This window comes from Giraffa tippelskirchi, chromosome 5, assembly GCF_054371585.1.
Source record: "Giraffa tippelskirchi isolate mGirTip1 chromosome 5, T2T-mGirTip1v1.2.pri, whole genome shotgun sequence".
Taxonomy (NCBI): Eukaryota; Metazoa; Chordata; class Mammalia; order Artiodactyla; family Giraffidae; genus Giraffa; species Giraffa tippelskirchi.
This window is the reverse complement of record NC_137279.1, coordinates 86,862,698-86,878,631: the sequence shown is the minus strand read 5'-3', so window position 1 is coordinate 86,878,631 and position 15,934 is coordinate 86,862,698. Positions and strand designations below refer to the sequence as shown.

Genomic DNA, 15,934 nt, shown 5'->3' with positions numbered 1-15,934 from the left:
AAGGCAGATTCTTAACCACTGAAGCATCAGGAAAGTCCCAAGGAGTATGACTTCTTTATTCAAGAAGATCTATCTCTTGATTAATATACGAGATAAGAGATGTGCTAATCAAAACTTTGTCATCCTGATTTAGGAACTTGAATGTAATTAAATTCCTTGAATAAAGTGAATTAGATTACTGCAGAGTCAATATAAAGTCGTCAGTTAGTTCGGTCGCTCAGTCGTGTCCAGCTCTTTGTGACCCCATGGACTGCAGCACTCCAGGCTTCCCTGTCTATCACCAACTCCTGGAGCTTGCTCAAACTCATGTCCATCGAGTCGGTGATGCCATCCAACCATCTCATCCTCTGTCGTCCCCTTCTCCTCCCGCCTTCAATCTTTCCCAGCATCAGGGTCTTTTCCAGTGAGTCAGTTCTTCGCATCAGGTGGCCAGAGGATTGGAGTTTCAGCTTCAGCATCAGTCCTTCCAATGAATATTGAAGACTGATTTCCTTTAGGATGGACTGGTTGGACCTCCTTGCAATCCAATGGACTCTCAAGAGTCTTCTCCAACACCACAGTTCAAAAGCATCAATTCTTCTACACTCATCAACAGCATCAACAGAGTCATCAACAGCTCTCAAAATGAAGCATTTTATCTTGGGACTCTCAGTACCAGATGGAGCTCCATGAGTGTAGGTTGTGGTGAACAGGGGCTACTCTTTGTTGTGGTGCACGGGCTTCTTACTTCTGTGGCTTTATTTGTTGCATTGCACAGGCTCTAGGTTCATGGGCTTCAGTAGTTGCAGCCCGCAGTCTCAGTCATTGTGGCACACAGGCTTTAGTTGGTCCACGGCATGTAGAATCTTCCCGGACTAGGGATCGAACTCATGTCCTGTCCGTTTGCAGGCGGATTCCTATCCACTGTACTACTGCGGAATCCCAGAGATACACACTTATGCATGATTTCTTAAAAGCTGTGTGCTTTTAGTTCCTCATTTGTTATCTAGGCTCTATGAGGTGAGGTTCTCATTTTTTCAGTCAGACATACAGCATATTTTTTTATATGTTTGCCAGGTGCTGAGCAAGGAACCAGGAATGTAAACATGAATAAAAGCATGTCTAGTAAGAGAAGCGCATATGTAAACAATTGTAATATGAAAAAACATTGTGTAGATATTGTGTAAAGATAGGAGCATATTCTTGAAGGAACAGCAGTAACTCTGATAATGGTAGTCACAGAGACTTTTTGTAGTAGCATTTGATGAACAAATAAAGACAGTGGAATTTTGCTGTAGGAAGTGAGAATGGTGTTGGCTATGTCCTGTTGTGAAAGCCTGTATAAGTCAACAGAGATTTGAAAGATAAGACAGGAACAAAAATTTTTTAAAGAATTACTGATCTTCATAGATGCTGAGATCATGAGTGTATCAGAGGATGGGTCTTATTTCCATGAGCAAGTAGATTGACCCATTATGGATGGAGGGGATAGTGGTCTCAATTTATCAATAAAGGTTTGTATTTAAAAAATTAGATGGATAGTACAAAAAGAGTAATTAAGAATGGGAGAAAGTTGAAATACTTGAAAATCCTGAGGAGCAACGCAAGGAAATCTATGCCTATCTTTATGTGAAGGCTTTAGGAACAGAAAGCCAAGAAGTAGTGGGAATATTAGGAACTGTTCAGATTTTAAAAACATGTTTAAAAGGCTTAGATTGAAGATAAAAAAACAGAGAAGAGCTAGAAGGAATGAAGAAATATCAAAATGTCTTAACAAGTTGGAATATCTCCAGACACCAAGAAGGAAATAGGAAAGAAACTGGCTACAAAACTCATACAAAGCAGGAATTATTTCCTCTGGAGAAAATTTGGCACAAACAGTGAAATATCAAAGCTAGAGAGCAACAATGACTTGAAAGACTGAAATCTACCCCTGAAACAAATATTGGGTATGAAGATGTTCCATAATGTATATTATTCAGAAGTATTTCTTAATTGACCTCACCATTTGCAGTCTTTTTCACTGCAAGACAGAAGATCTTCTCAGGCCTGGGAGTCTGCCAGAGGAACAGGAACTCCCTAGTTGGACCTTATTAGTACCACCTGGAAGATATTTATTGAACAATTTCCACATCCGTGGCCTTGTGTGTGTGTGTGTATATATATAAAGCAAGCATTATTCTGTTTTAATTGGTATAGAAACTGCATAGGCTTTTAAATAATAGACCGTGAGTTCTAACTCAACTTTTCTCAGGTACCACAAAACTAAGTTTGGCCAGATGAATAGACATTTTAATCAGAGATTTCAAAAACATTTTAGATTTAGGAACCTGAACTCTTTCAGAAGAGATCACATTACCATAATAGTGTTGTTAATGTTGTTTCAGATGTTCAATGTAGAATCGAACTTTTGTGCCTTACTGGTATGGGTCCAAGTGAGAAAATATATAACACACATTTGCCAAATATAGGTATGCCTTAAGAAACATTTCCTGAAGGCACTTGGTGATGAAATGTAAATACATCTTACGTCTAAAGTAAGAAAGTTTTGTCAAAGTAATGTGTAGCAAAACTGACTAGTTTGAAGAGTTTTGGGTACCTGAATAGTTACTACACCGAAAAAGAAAATAAACTAAATAGAATTAAAAGGGTTAATTTTTCTGACCTTACTGATATTGTGTAGATGGTAAAGAAGGCATCTAGTGATTTTTGGCACAGGATTCAAGGAACTGGCCTATTCTGGGTGGTCTATAAAAACAGTAACTCTAGGCAGCAGGGAGTAGCCAAACCGAACAAATGTGAATTGGTAGGAAACTCTCTTCTCACTTAATACTCATCGAGGTTGACTCTATGATTATTAGTCATATTTTATAAAGAACCTGAAATTTAATCCAGATCTCTTTTTAAAAATTATCATTAAGAACTCTGCGTTTTTTACTAAACCTTGAAGCATTTTTCTTCCCTATCATTATTCAAGAAAACCTTAAGGACTTCTGTTTTTGGCAATATGGCGGGCTAGAGGTACAGAGAAACTTTGCATTTTAGTATACAAGAAAATGCTAGATTAAAAAACAAATCAAGACTCTTATTTCATGGCTGAACTGAGGAAAAAGGAAGGATTTCTTGGAAGCTAGAAATACTGAGCTAACATGAATCCATGCTGGTAAGCTATCATTGGAAGTAGTGTTTGTCCTGGAGTTATTTCCTTATCCTTTTGGCTTAGCATCTGGGAACAGGAAAGAGAGCTCTGGACCCAAGCAAAGTGAAAAGTCACAACTGAAGCCCTTGTCAGTCAGTTCAGTCGCTTAGTTGTGGCCGAATCTTTGTGACCCCATGAATCGCAGCACGCCAGGCCTCCCTGTCCATCACCAACTCCCGGAGTTTACCCAAACCCATGTCCATCGAGTCAGTGATGCCATCCAACCATCTCATCCTCTGTCGTCCCCTTCTCCTCCCGCCCCCAATCCTTCCCAGGATTAGGGTCTTTTCCAATGAGTCAACTCTTTGCATGAGGTGGCCAAAGTATTGGAATTTTAGCTTCAACATCAGTCCTTCCAATGAACACCCGGGACTGATCTCCTTTAGGATAGACTGATTGGATCTCCTTGCAGTCCAAGGGACTCTCAAGAGTCTTCTCCAACACCACAGTTCAAAAGCATCAATTCTTCAGTGCTCAGCTTTCTTCATTGTCCAACTCTCACATCCATACATGACCACTGGAAAAACCATAGCCTTGACTAGACGGACCTTTGTTGGAAAAGTAATGTCTCTGCTTTTAAATATACTATCTAGGTTGGTTATAACCTTCCTTCCAAGGAGTAAGCGTCTTTTAATTTCATGACTGCAATCACCATCAGCAGTGATTTTGGAGCCCAAAAAAATAAAGTCTGACACTGTTTCCCCATCTGTTTCCCATGAAGTGATGGGACCAGATGCCATGATCTTAGTTTTCTGAACGTTGAGCTTTAAGCCAACTTTTTCACTCTCCTCTTTGACTTTCATCAAGAGGCTCTTTAGTTCTTCTTCACTTTCTGCCATAAGGGTGGTGTCATCTGCATATCTGAGGTTATTGATATTTCTCTCGGCAATCTTGATTCCAGCTATTGTTTCTTCCAGCCCAGCGTTTTTCATGATGTACTCTGCATATAAGTTAAATAAGCCGGGTGACAATGTACAGCCTTGACGTACTCCTTTTCCTATTTGGAACCAGTCTGTTGTTCCATGTCCAGTTCTAACTGTTGCTTCCTGATCTGCATACAGGTTTCTCAAGAGACAGGTCAGGTGGTCTGGTATTCCCATCTCTTTAAGAATTTTCCACAGTTTATTGTGATCCACACAGTCAAAGGCTTTAGCATAGTCAGTAAAGGAGAAATAGATGTTTTTCTGAAACTCTCTTGCTTTTTCGATGATCCAGCGGATGTTGGCAATTTGATCTCTGGTTCCTCTGCCTTTTCTAAATCCAGCTTGAACATCTGGAAGTTCACGGTTCATGTATTGCTGAAGCCTGGCTTGGAGAATTTTGAGCATTACTTTACTAGCGTGTGAGATGAGTGCAGTTGTGCGGTAGTTTGAGCATTCTTCGGCATTGCCTTTCTTTGGGATTGGAATGAAAACTGACCTTTTCCAGTCCTATGACCACTGCTGAGTTTTCCAAATTTGCTGGCATATCGAGTGCAGCACTTTCACAGCATCATCTTTGAGGATTTGAAATAGCTCAACTGGAATTCCATCACCTCCACTAGCTTTGTTCATAGTGATGCTTTCTAAGGCCCACTTGACTTCACATTCCAGGATGTCTGGCTCAAGGTGAGTGATCACACCATTGTGATTATCTGGGTCATGAAGATCTTTTTTGTACAGTTCTTCTGTGTATTCTTGCCACCTCTTCTTAATATCTTCTGCTTCTGTTAGGTCCATACCATTTCTGTCCTTTATCGAGCCCATCTTTGCGTGAAATGTTCCCTTGGTATCTCTAATTTTCTTGAAGAGATCTCTAGTCTTTCCCATTCTGTTGTTTTCCTCTGTTTCTTTGCATTGATCGCTGAGGAAGGCTTTCTTATCTCTCCTTGCTATTCTTTGGAACTCTGCATTCAGATGGGAATATCTTTCCTTTTCTCCTTTGCTTTTCGCATCTCTTTTGCCAGCTATTTGTAAGGCCTCCTCAGACAGCCATCCAAATAAGCCCTCGTACCCCCACCCAAATAAAGTCACAACTTCCAAAGAGTAACATTCTTGGTTGCTAAAAGAAAAAAAAGTAGATTACCATACCACATAGGGGGAGTGTTGCAAAGTACCTTGACTTTGAGTAGAATTAAAAAAAATTTTCCCTTTACCACAAACCCTAACTCATGTGTGTTTGAGCCTGAGTTTATACTACTTGTGTGGCCTCCAAAAAACCAAGACAGAAATCTAGTTTAAGAGATCCTCTGGTGGTGCTACTACTCGTCTCCTGGCCAAAGCAAATGCCAGTCCTTCTCAAAGAAAGGCACTTTAAATAGACATCTAAAAAAATTGCCAAAGGTAGGATTTCACATCCCCTCACCTCCTCCAAATTATGAAACACAACAGCAAACAGGCTACTGTGAGCAAGAGTTAGAGGAAATAAACTACAGAGTGAAACTCTGAAAGACTACAGATATTTGAATTAACAGATACGAAATATAAAATAAGTATGTTAAAAGAGGGAATTAAAGTAAGATGAAAGAACAAAAGACTATCAGAATTGATCAGGACATTTTGAAAAAAATCTGGAAATGTGATAATTAAAAGGTTGAAATTAAATTAAAATAATTTATTTTAATAAATAAATAAAATAATTTATTAAATAATAATTATTTAATAAATAAATAAAATAATTTATTTAATAAATAAAATTAAAAGGTTGAAATTAAAATGATAACCCTATATGCAAGACAGAATAAGAGACACAGATGCATAGAACAATTTTATGGACTCTGAGGGAGAAGGGGAGGGTGGGACGTTCTGGGAGAATAGCATTGAAACATGTATATTATCATATGTGAAACAGAACACCATTCCTTGTTCGATGCATGAGACAAGGGCTCAGGGCCGGGGCAATGGGATGACCCAGAGGGATGGGATGGGGAGGGAGGTGGGTGGGGGGTCCAGGAAGGGGAACACATGTAAACCCATGGCTGATTCATGTCAATGTATGGCAAAAACTATTACAATATTGTAAAGTAATTAGCCCCCAACTAAAATAAATAAATTTATAAAAAAAATAAATAAATAAAAGGTTGAAATTAGAAAAACAATGCACATGTTAAAACAAAAAATTAGACACATTTGGAGAAAGAAATAGTAAATGGGAAGATGGATCTGAAGAAATTATGCAGACTGTAACATAGAAACATAGAGATGGAAAACATGAGAGCTATTAAGAGGCATGGGGTTATACTACCATAACTAAGTAATCAAAGTAACCAATAATGAATAATCAGTCATGAGACATACTGACATCTTGTACATCCTGATGTGATGCACTGAAAGGGCACAATATCACTTTTGGGATAATCTTGCCAAAAATCCATAACCTGGATTGTATCATGAAGAAACATTAGATAAGGCCAGATTTGAGGGACATCCAAAATCTTTTGTAGTCTTCAGAAGTGTCAGGATATTAAGGAAGAAGGAAAGTGGACTCAAAAGATTTTGAGACATAGAAATGAGTAGCCAGCAACAACAACAAAAATAATAAATGTGAACGAAACGTTTTAGTTCCAAAATATTTACTGAAAGCGTTCAAATCCTTTATGGATGAAATTAAAACAAATTGATGGTTTAAAACATTTAAAGTGTCTAGTTTGTAAGGTTAAAACAAATCAAGACAGAAGTTTAGTATTAGCCGCCCCCCCTTATCCTTGGAGGGTATGTTCTAAGACCCCTCATGGATGGTTAAAACCATGGATAATATGAAATACCATTAACATATATATATATATATACTATGTTGTTTTCATATGTACATTCCCATGGTAAAGTTTAATTTCTGGGCACAGTAAGAATAACAGCAGTAACTGGTAATAAAATAGAACAGTTATAACAATATAGTGTAAGAAAAGTTATGTGAATGTGACCTGTTTCTCTCTCATAATAGCTTATGGTACAAATTAGTACCTTTTCCATTTTAACTAAGCATTTATACACTGTGGCCATAACTTCTGCAGCTTGAGATGTGATGATGAAACTAGTAGGGATTTCTTTTCCCTTCTTCGCAGTTTCATGGATAGAAGATTTGTTCTTACATAGGTCTTAGTAACCTCAGCATACAGTTTTTATCCTTTTCTTACTAAGTAGAGAACCTTACCTTTTCAAATAAAGGAAGCACTTTATGACTTCTCTTTGGCATATACAGATTGCCAGCATCACTGTTCCTGCACTTTGGTGCCATTATTAAGTAAAATGAAGGTTACTTGAACATAAGCACTGCAGTATCGATACTGTGACAGTTGACCTGGTAACTGAGATGTCTGCAAAGTAACTTACCAGTGGGATATACTGAGCAAAGGGATAATTGAAGTCTTGAAACACAGGACTGTTCAGGACAGTTCAAGATTTCATCATGCTGCTCAATGCACAATTTAAAACAATAATTGTTTATTTCTGGTGTGTTTCATACAATATTTTTATTGTTTTAGGCTGCTCTGAGTCTTTGTTGCTGGGCTCAGATTTTCTCTAGTTGCAAAAAGCAAGGGCTACTCTCTAGTTGCAGTGTGCTGGCTTCTTATTGCGGTGGCTTCTCTTGTTGTAGAACGTAGGCTCTTGGGCATGCAGGCTTCAGTAGTTGCAGCCGGGAGCTCAGTAGTTGTGGCTCGCAGGCCCTACAGGGAGCAGGCTTCAGTAGTTGAGTCTTCCTGGACTAGGGATCAAACCTATGTCCCCTGCATTGGCTTATCCACTGTACCATCAGGGAAGTCTGTCATTTAATATTTTTAGACTGTGGTTAACCACAGGTAATTGAAACTGCAGAAAGCAATACCACAGATAAAGGGGGACTACTGTAATTTCTGGATAATAATAACTGATAAATTGTGAGGGGTGTAACTGAACTTAACGTACTCAAAGTTTGTATTGTTTGAGAAGTAGGTAAAGATAATAACTCTTTAGAATGTTAAGTTGATATTTTAAAGTTTTGAAGGGTAACATCTAGCAAAATATAATTAGAATATATCATTGCTAAGTCTAGTGTATAGTGGAATGAGGTGGACAGATTCATTCCAAAAGATGCCATTAAGAGAGAAATAAACAGCTCAATTATGAAAGCACAAAATACTGTAGTAAAAATGAATCTAGAATATTATCTGTAATCACAGTGAGTGGAAATGTACTGAACTCTGCATTTAGAAGGCAAAGATTGTCAGACTGGATAGGGGAGAAAAGCATAATTCGGCTTTATGCTATTTATAAGAGAAACACCTAAAAACATAAAGCTGCAGAAAAGTAGAAGGTCAGAGGATGGAAAACACAAATAGTAGTCAAAAGAAAGCTTAGTATCAGACACATATACTTTAAGGAGAAAAGCAGTGTTAGACATAGTCACTACATGTTGATTTAAAGGTTTAGTTTACCAGGAAGATATTATAATTCTAAATTAGTATGTTCCCAGTAATATACCTTGTAAACAATTACTGATAGACTACAGGAGAAATTGACCTTCTGCTGCCATAGTGGGAAATTTTAGCCTACCTCTCTCAATAATTGATCGACCACATAGACAAGAAAATCTGCAAAAATATAGAAGATTTGATTATTGTCATTATAAATTTGATCTGGTGGCCGTATGTATATACACTGCATCTGTCAATACAGTTTTCCAACCTTATGTGAAAGTGTAAAAAATTAATCTGTACTAGGCCACAAGGGAAATATAAACAAATTTCAAAAATTAACATATGGAATATATTCAGTCAGTGCAATTAAGCTGGAAATCAATAACAAAAAAGATGAAACTAAGAACTTCTAAACCACTACAAATTAAAAGGCACAGTTATAAATAACCCATAGATCAAAGAAGAAGTCATAATAAAATTTGGTATTAAATTGGGTATTAAAATGCTGTTTATCAGACTTTGTAGGAAGTACCATGCTGTGTGGGAAAAACAAATTGCAGAAAAATATTTACAATATGATTTATCAAGTTCAGATCAGGAAAACTATACTTTATGAATGCATGTGCATATATGGTATAGCTATAAAGAGAAGCAAGGGAGTTGTTATTTTAGATTTAAGAATTGGCATTGAGCAAATTGAACTCACCCCTAGGCCAGGCTAAGTATTTTTTTTTAATTGAAGGATAACTGCTTTACAGTGTTGTGTTGCTTTCTGCTGTACAAGAACCTGAATCAGCCATAAGTATACATATTTCCCCTCCCTCTTGAACATCCCTTCCCCCACCCATCCCACCCCTCTGGGTTGTCACAGAGCACCAGGTTGAGCTCCCTGCATCATACAGCAAATTCTCACTGGCTTTCCCTTTTATATATGGTAATATATATGTTTCAGTGCTACTCTTTCAATTGGTCCTACCCTCTCCTTCCTCTGTTGTGTCCACGAGTCTGTTCTCTTTGACTGTGTCTCTCTTCCTGCCCTGAAAATAAGTTCATCGGTACCATTTTTCTAGATTTCATATATATATATATGTGTGTTAATATATGATATTTGTTTTGCTCTTTCTGACTTACTTCACTATGTATAACAGGCTCTCAGTTCATCCACCTAGGTTCAGCTGACACAAATTCATTCTTTTTTATGACTGAGCAATATCCTATTGTATATATGTACCACAGCTGCTTTATCTAGTCATCTGTCAGTGGATATCTAGGTTTCTTCCAGGTCCTAGCTATTGTCAGTAGTGCTGCAATGAACACTGGAGGTACGTGTGTCTTTTTGAATTATGGTTTTCTCAGGGTATGTGCCCAGTAGTGGAATTGCTGGGTCATATGGTGGTTTTATTTCTAGTTTGTTAAGGAATCTCCATACCGTTCTCCATAGTGGCTGTGTCAGTTTACATTCCCACCAACACTGCAAGAGGGTTCCTTTTTCTGCACATCCTCTCCAGCATTTATTGTTTGTAGGTTTTTGATAATGGCCATTCTGACCTGTGTGAGGTGATACCTCATTTTAGTTTTGATTTGCATTTCTTTAATAATGAATGATGTTAAGCAGCTTTTCATGTGTTTATTGGCTATCTGTATATCTTCTTTGAGGAAATGTTTGTTTAGGTCTTCTGCCTATTTTTTGATTGGGTTGGGCTTAGTATTTCTTTTTAGTGTTCCCCTATTATCCTGAATATATATAATAGAATGTATCACAGTTTACTGATTATTTGTTGGTCTGTCTGTCGTCACTGTTACTGACTCCTTGACTCCTTTCAGCCACGCTGCATGGATAGGGTACGGTACAAATGGTTATTATGTTTTAAATGTTATGAGGTTGAGGAAGAGATATTAGTATTTTTTTTTTGTTAGGGAGAGGACTTATCTTTAGAGTTTCCTTCTATTGGGTTCCTACTTCCAAAGAGTAGTCAAAGATCATACCTGATGTTGTTCATACTAAAGACATAGTTTTTCATTGCTTCTCTATGCTGTGTTTCTATTTGACTTGTAAATTTTATTGTTTTAAGTTTGAACTTCATGACAGTTTTGACATTAGGTAAATTTAACTTGCTCATCACCCCAAGGATTGGTGTAAATCTCAGAGTTACACAAATATTCAGGGAATATAGTGAGGTGGGGAAAATGGGCAGTGTTCATTTTAGACACTTGTAAAAATATTTCTTCATGGAGGGAAGTTGAATTAATTTAAGAAATGAGGGGGAAATAAGGAAAGAGGAAAGGAAAATAGATAAATTTTGATAGAAAAGAATTTCTAGACGGTTCTGTTACCAACATAAAGTTTAACCAGCAACAAATTGTGCTAAAAATACATCCTTCTTTGTAAAACAAGATGATTAAGAGCTAGTTGGAAAAACATCAGTCTGAATGCTACTTGCAATTTGTTGTTTATTATTACCTTTATTATATTCTGAGTTTTATTGACTCTTGAATAATGGTAGGGCAACAGCTTTTAGCATAGATGTTTGTCTGATGTTTTGCTAATTTTCCTTTTCTCCTTAATAGTTTGGATGACTTTTTGTTAAATTCTCTTTATAGTGGTTTTCAACCTTGCCTGTACATAATCACTATGAAAATCTTAAAAAGACAGCTAATTGAGCCCTACCCAAAACGTATGAAATCTAATAAGATGGGTCTAAATCATTTCTTTTTAAATAAAGCATTTTTCTTTAGATAATCCTGAGGTATGTCCAGGCTTGAAAACTACTGTGTATAATTTTGTATTTCTTCCTTTCTATACATTGACCCCTGTGGTAATTGTAAACACACTTACCCATTAAATTAGAAGATAATAAATATCAAAGAAATTTTTAAAACTCTCTAGATAGGCACTTGTATATTCTGAGGTTTGTTTTATGTAATTGCGGAAATTTATGGACTTGTGTTTTGGAGAGAATAAGAGCCATGACAGAATCCTGTAAGAGGAACCTCTTCCTGGCACATAGGACTGCAGTATATAGATTCCTTTGTTACTTCTTCTCCTTTCTACATATTTAAAAAGTCACTTTAACCATTCTCCTCTTCTGCAAATAATAAAGCAACATCCTTAGGAGGTTTTAAATATACTAAGTCTTAACCCTGATGCTGGGAAAAATTGAAGACAAGAGGAGAAGGGGGTGACAGAGGGTGTGATGGTTGGATGGCATCACTGACTCAATGGACTTGAGTTTGAGCAAACTCTGGAAGATGGTGAAGGACAGGATGGTGAAGCCTGGCATGCTGTGGTCCATGGGGTTGCAAAGAGTTGGACATGACTTAGCTATTGAACAACAACAAAATTAGCAAGTGTTTGAAACTGATAATACTTTTCCTTTGTTTGTTCAGAGTTAGGTGCTGCCTTCTCACACGAACCATAATCTTTACAGTTTAAGACATCACACTTGGGTGAGGAAGGCAAATCACACTCCTTAGGGGCCAGCTACTCTGGTTTTCTTAGGACACTATGTTATTAGGGAAAAGATCGCCACAGAGAATATGGTATTGAATTTGAGTTGCCTGGAACTGGTTAGAAATAAAATGTCTCTAATTCCAGTATTCTCTAAGTTTGTCAGCTTTTCATTATTTTTATAGGGAGAGTTCTAACTTTTTATCCTGAGATGAGCCTGTCTCCAAATCTGGCTTCAATTTTTCCCCTTATTCATTTGCTGAGCACACTTTGCTGTATGATATCACTATTGGCTGTAGGTTAAAAGTTGCTCTATAACTTATATGTCAGACTTCAAACCACCAAGTATACATGGTTTTGTTCAGCAAGACTTTAAAATGAAATCTAATTCAAGTTTTTGGCTAAAAGTACTTTCCACATTTATCAGAGTGACACATAAACTGAAGAAATACTATACATCTAAATACTAGGTGTTATTGAATCTGGGATTGCAGAGAGGTAGCAGACCTAACTGGAGAAGGAAATGGCAACCCACTCCAGTATTCTTGCCTGGAGAATCCCATGGACAGAGGAGCCTAGTGGGCTACAGTCCGTGCGGTCGCAAAAAGTTAGATATGACTGAAGTGGCTTAGCCAGCCAGCCAGGAGTTCTTTTCCCAAATGTCTAATTTATTCATGTTCTTCAAAAAAGAACCTGTACAAAGTAATTGGTTCTCTTTTCTTCTAGTCCCTGTAGGGTTTCACCCTTTGTTTAAAAAAATGACATAGAGTCTATCAATAGGGCAGAGTTTTGAGGGCATGGAAAATTCTATTGATGATTTTCTTTAGTTTTGGCTTTCTTGTGAGTTACATATAGGGAGGCGTAAAAGGAGTATTGCAATGGCTTTATAATGTATCACTTGGCTACCTTTCCCCTCAGACCTGACTTGTTATAGTGAAGGGAAAGCAGTTGAAATCAGAAAGGTACATCCTTTGCTAACTTCCTTTTCTACCTTGAGTAAGTCAGTCACTATGTCACTTTCAAAGATAAAAGTAGATGATGTGGTAACTTCTGCTGCTTCTGTCTTGTGAGAGGGCATCAGTGAGAAATTGGGCAGATGAGAAAACTGTCAGAGTTTAAGTTGGTTACTTTGATATTTTCTTTAGACTATAAATCTTAGTTTAATGTGAAACAAGGACCAGTGGCTGGTTTGTTTAAAATAGCTTTTTCAAACACCATTTTCAGTACTGAGCTATGCAAAACATAAATAATAGAGAGATACTTAGCTTTATTTTGCAATAAGTGAGGGTCTGGCCTAATATTAAGGTAGTATAAAATAACTTTGAAACTTTTGATTTTGCAAAATGTATATGTAATTATTATATGTTGCTTCTAGGCAGTTTGCCTTTAAGGTCTTATTTTCTCCAGATTTGACCTGTTCTGTCATTTCAGTAAACATTTGAAACTTATATTTTAAGATATATTCTACAGATGGCTTTTGGCTCAGATGGTAAAGCTTCTGCCTACAATGCAGGAGACCCAAGTTCGATCCCTGGGTTGGGAAGATCCTCTGGAGAAGGAAATGGCAACCCACTCCAGTACTCTTGCCTGGAAAATCCCATGGACAGAGGAGTGTGGTAGGCTATAGTCCATGCGGTCATAAAGAGTCAGACACGACTGAGCAACTTCACTTTCACTTCACGGATGGTTTTTAACTGAGCTATAGCTAGTGTAGCATGAAGTGTGAGTGTGTGCTGTGCATCTAGACTTCATGGTGTCTGTGTGTTGTGAACATAATCTGGCATTGATATCTTATGTAACCAGTCAATTTATCACAATCCATGAGCTCTGAGAAGCTAATATTGGGGAATCACAGATACTCTGTATGCTTTATGTGGCTTTCTGTCTGAACCCTTTTGGGCTTCCCTGTTGGCTCAGTGGTAAAGAATCCCCCTGCCAATACAGGAGACGTGAGTTTTATCCCTAGGTTGGGAAGATCCCCTGGAGAAGGAAATGACAACCCATTCCAGTATTCTTGCCTGAGAAATCCCATGGACAGAAGGAGCCTGGCAGGCTACAGTTCATAGGGTCATAAAAGAGTCAGACACAACTTAGTGACTAAACAACAGCAACTCAACCCTTTTATTGGAATTCTCAATAAAGCAGCATTACTTACTTTAATTTTCCTTCCCCCCTTTTTTTGTATAATGTGAATTTGAAAATGAGAGATAAATGGAAATAAGATAGTTGGGAAAAAAGATGAATACAAAAGTGAAGACAGTTTCAGAATAATCTGCCTGTTTGTTGATATCACCTGTGCTTGGTTGGTAAAGGTAGCAGTTTTTTATGTGTTTTGCTGTTGAGCTTTTATTTATCAAACATTTGCTGTGCAGCAAGTACTAATCTAAGCACTTTATATATTGAACTGTAAGGTAAGTATTATTTTTTCCATTTTACAGATGAGGAAACTGAAGTCATAGCTAACATTCGGCAAAGCTAGAATTCAGTTTGTATTTGGAGCCCTTGTGTTAATCATTAATAGAACAACAGCTATTTATGCAGAGAAAAAGATCCAATTATGCTACCCATTTCCCTAAAGCTTAAGATTGGATGTGAAAGGAGAAAATATTTATTTTATGGGTTGATGGGATTGATGGGAATATAACAGAAGAGATTGCACTGAAATTTATAGGCATTTAAGAATTATTAGAGCATGCCTTTTTCAAGTGAGAGGATTCCAAAGAGTTGTTTGCACACAGACTTATTGTATTAAATATTGATTCATTGACTTCAGAAATTTAATAACTAGAGTGTATTAGTTATCAATTGCTGTGTAGCAAACCACCCCAAAACTTAAGAGCTTAAAACAACAGTCATTTACTTTGCTGAAACACCAGCAGTTTGGGAAGGGCTCACTAGAGACAGCAGTTGTTTGCTCCCTGGAGTGTCAGCGGGGTTGACTCGGGGCGGAGGACCTGCTTTGAGATGGCTCACTCATCATGACCAGCAGGTTGGTGCTGGCCTCAACTGGGACTGAGCCAGGGCTGTTGGCTAGGGGTCTCTTTTCTTTAGTTGGACCACTCCGCAAGCTGCTTGGCCTATCTCCGAGTCTAGTGACTAGATTCCAGGAATGAACATTGCCTGTTAGAAGAGTGCTTGCTTTATAATTGTTCATTGAATTGGTGAAAGAATCTCAGGTTGTTTTGTTGCTCTTGCTGGCTCGCTTGGCAAACTGCCACTGTAAAGTATGTGTTTCTTCTTAAGGTCTGGTAATCTGTGGTTCTGAGAACTACTATTTAGAGGATTTTTTTTTTTTTCTAATCTTGACTATTGATCTATTGCTTCAAATTTCTGTTTCTAGTAAATTGCCCCCAGTTACTACAAGTCTGCAAAAATCATCTGTGAACCATTCAATAAACAGAGAAAAATAGCTTTTTTAAGATTTGGAGAACTCCCTTGAGAATTCCCTGTCTTTAGCCTCAGTTTCAATGAAAATTAACATAATTTCCTGTTCCTGCATTTGGAGATGGTATAATAATGAGTTCACCACCTGCTATTCTTGAGTTGTGCATTAGTGTCTCTAAAATAAAGATCTGGATTTTTTCTCCTGGCAAGAGGCAGAATATTACATAAAATACATTTGTTACTTAAGAAAAAAAAAATGCCTCCTGTGGGTTAGGCATTGTCTTAGAACAAAATATACATACAGGGACATACAGACAGTAAACATAATAAGTAAAATGATAGAAAAAAGGGATAAAATATAGTAGGGTAAACAGTTTTACAAATGTGAGGGTGGTTATTGGAATTGTAGTTTAAAATAGTCGTCATTGTAAAGTAGACATTTGAACCAAGGCTTAAAAGTGATAATTATCCATATGGATGTTTGGGGGAAGACCATTCCAGGCAGAGGGAACAAAGGTGTTAGGGTGGAAGTGTGCCTTGCATGTTCAAGGAA

The 15,934-nt window shown here is 37.4% G+C and overlaps 1 protein-coding gene across 2 annotated transcripts in view; it reads left to right on the top strand.

Moving 5' to 3' along the window:
- Nucleotides 1-15,934, top strand: part of ATF6 (activating transcription factor 6) — a 248,846-nt gene that overhangs the window by 53,803 nt on the left and 179,109 nt on the right. The window lies entirely within an intron of this gene.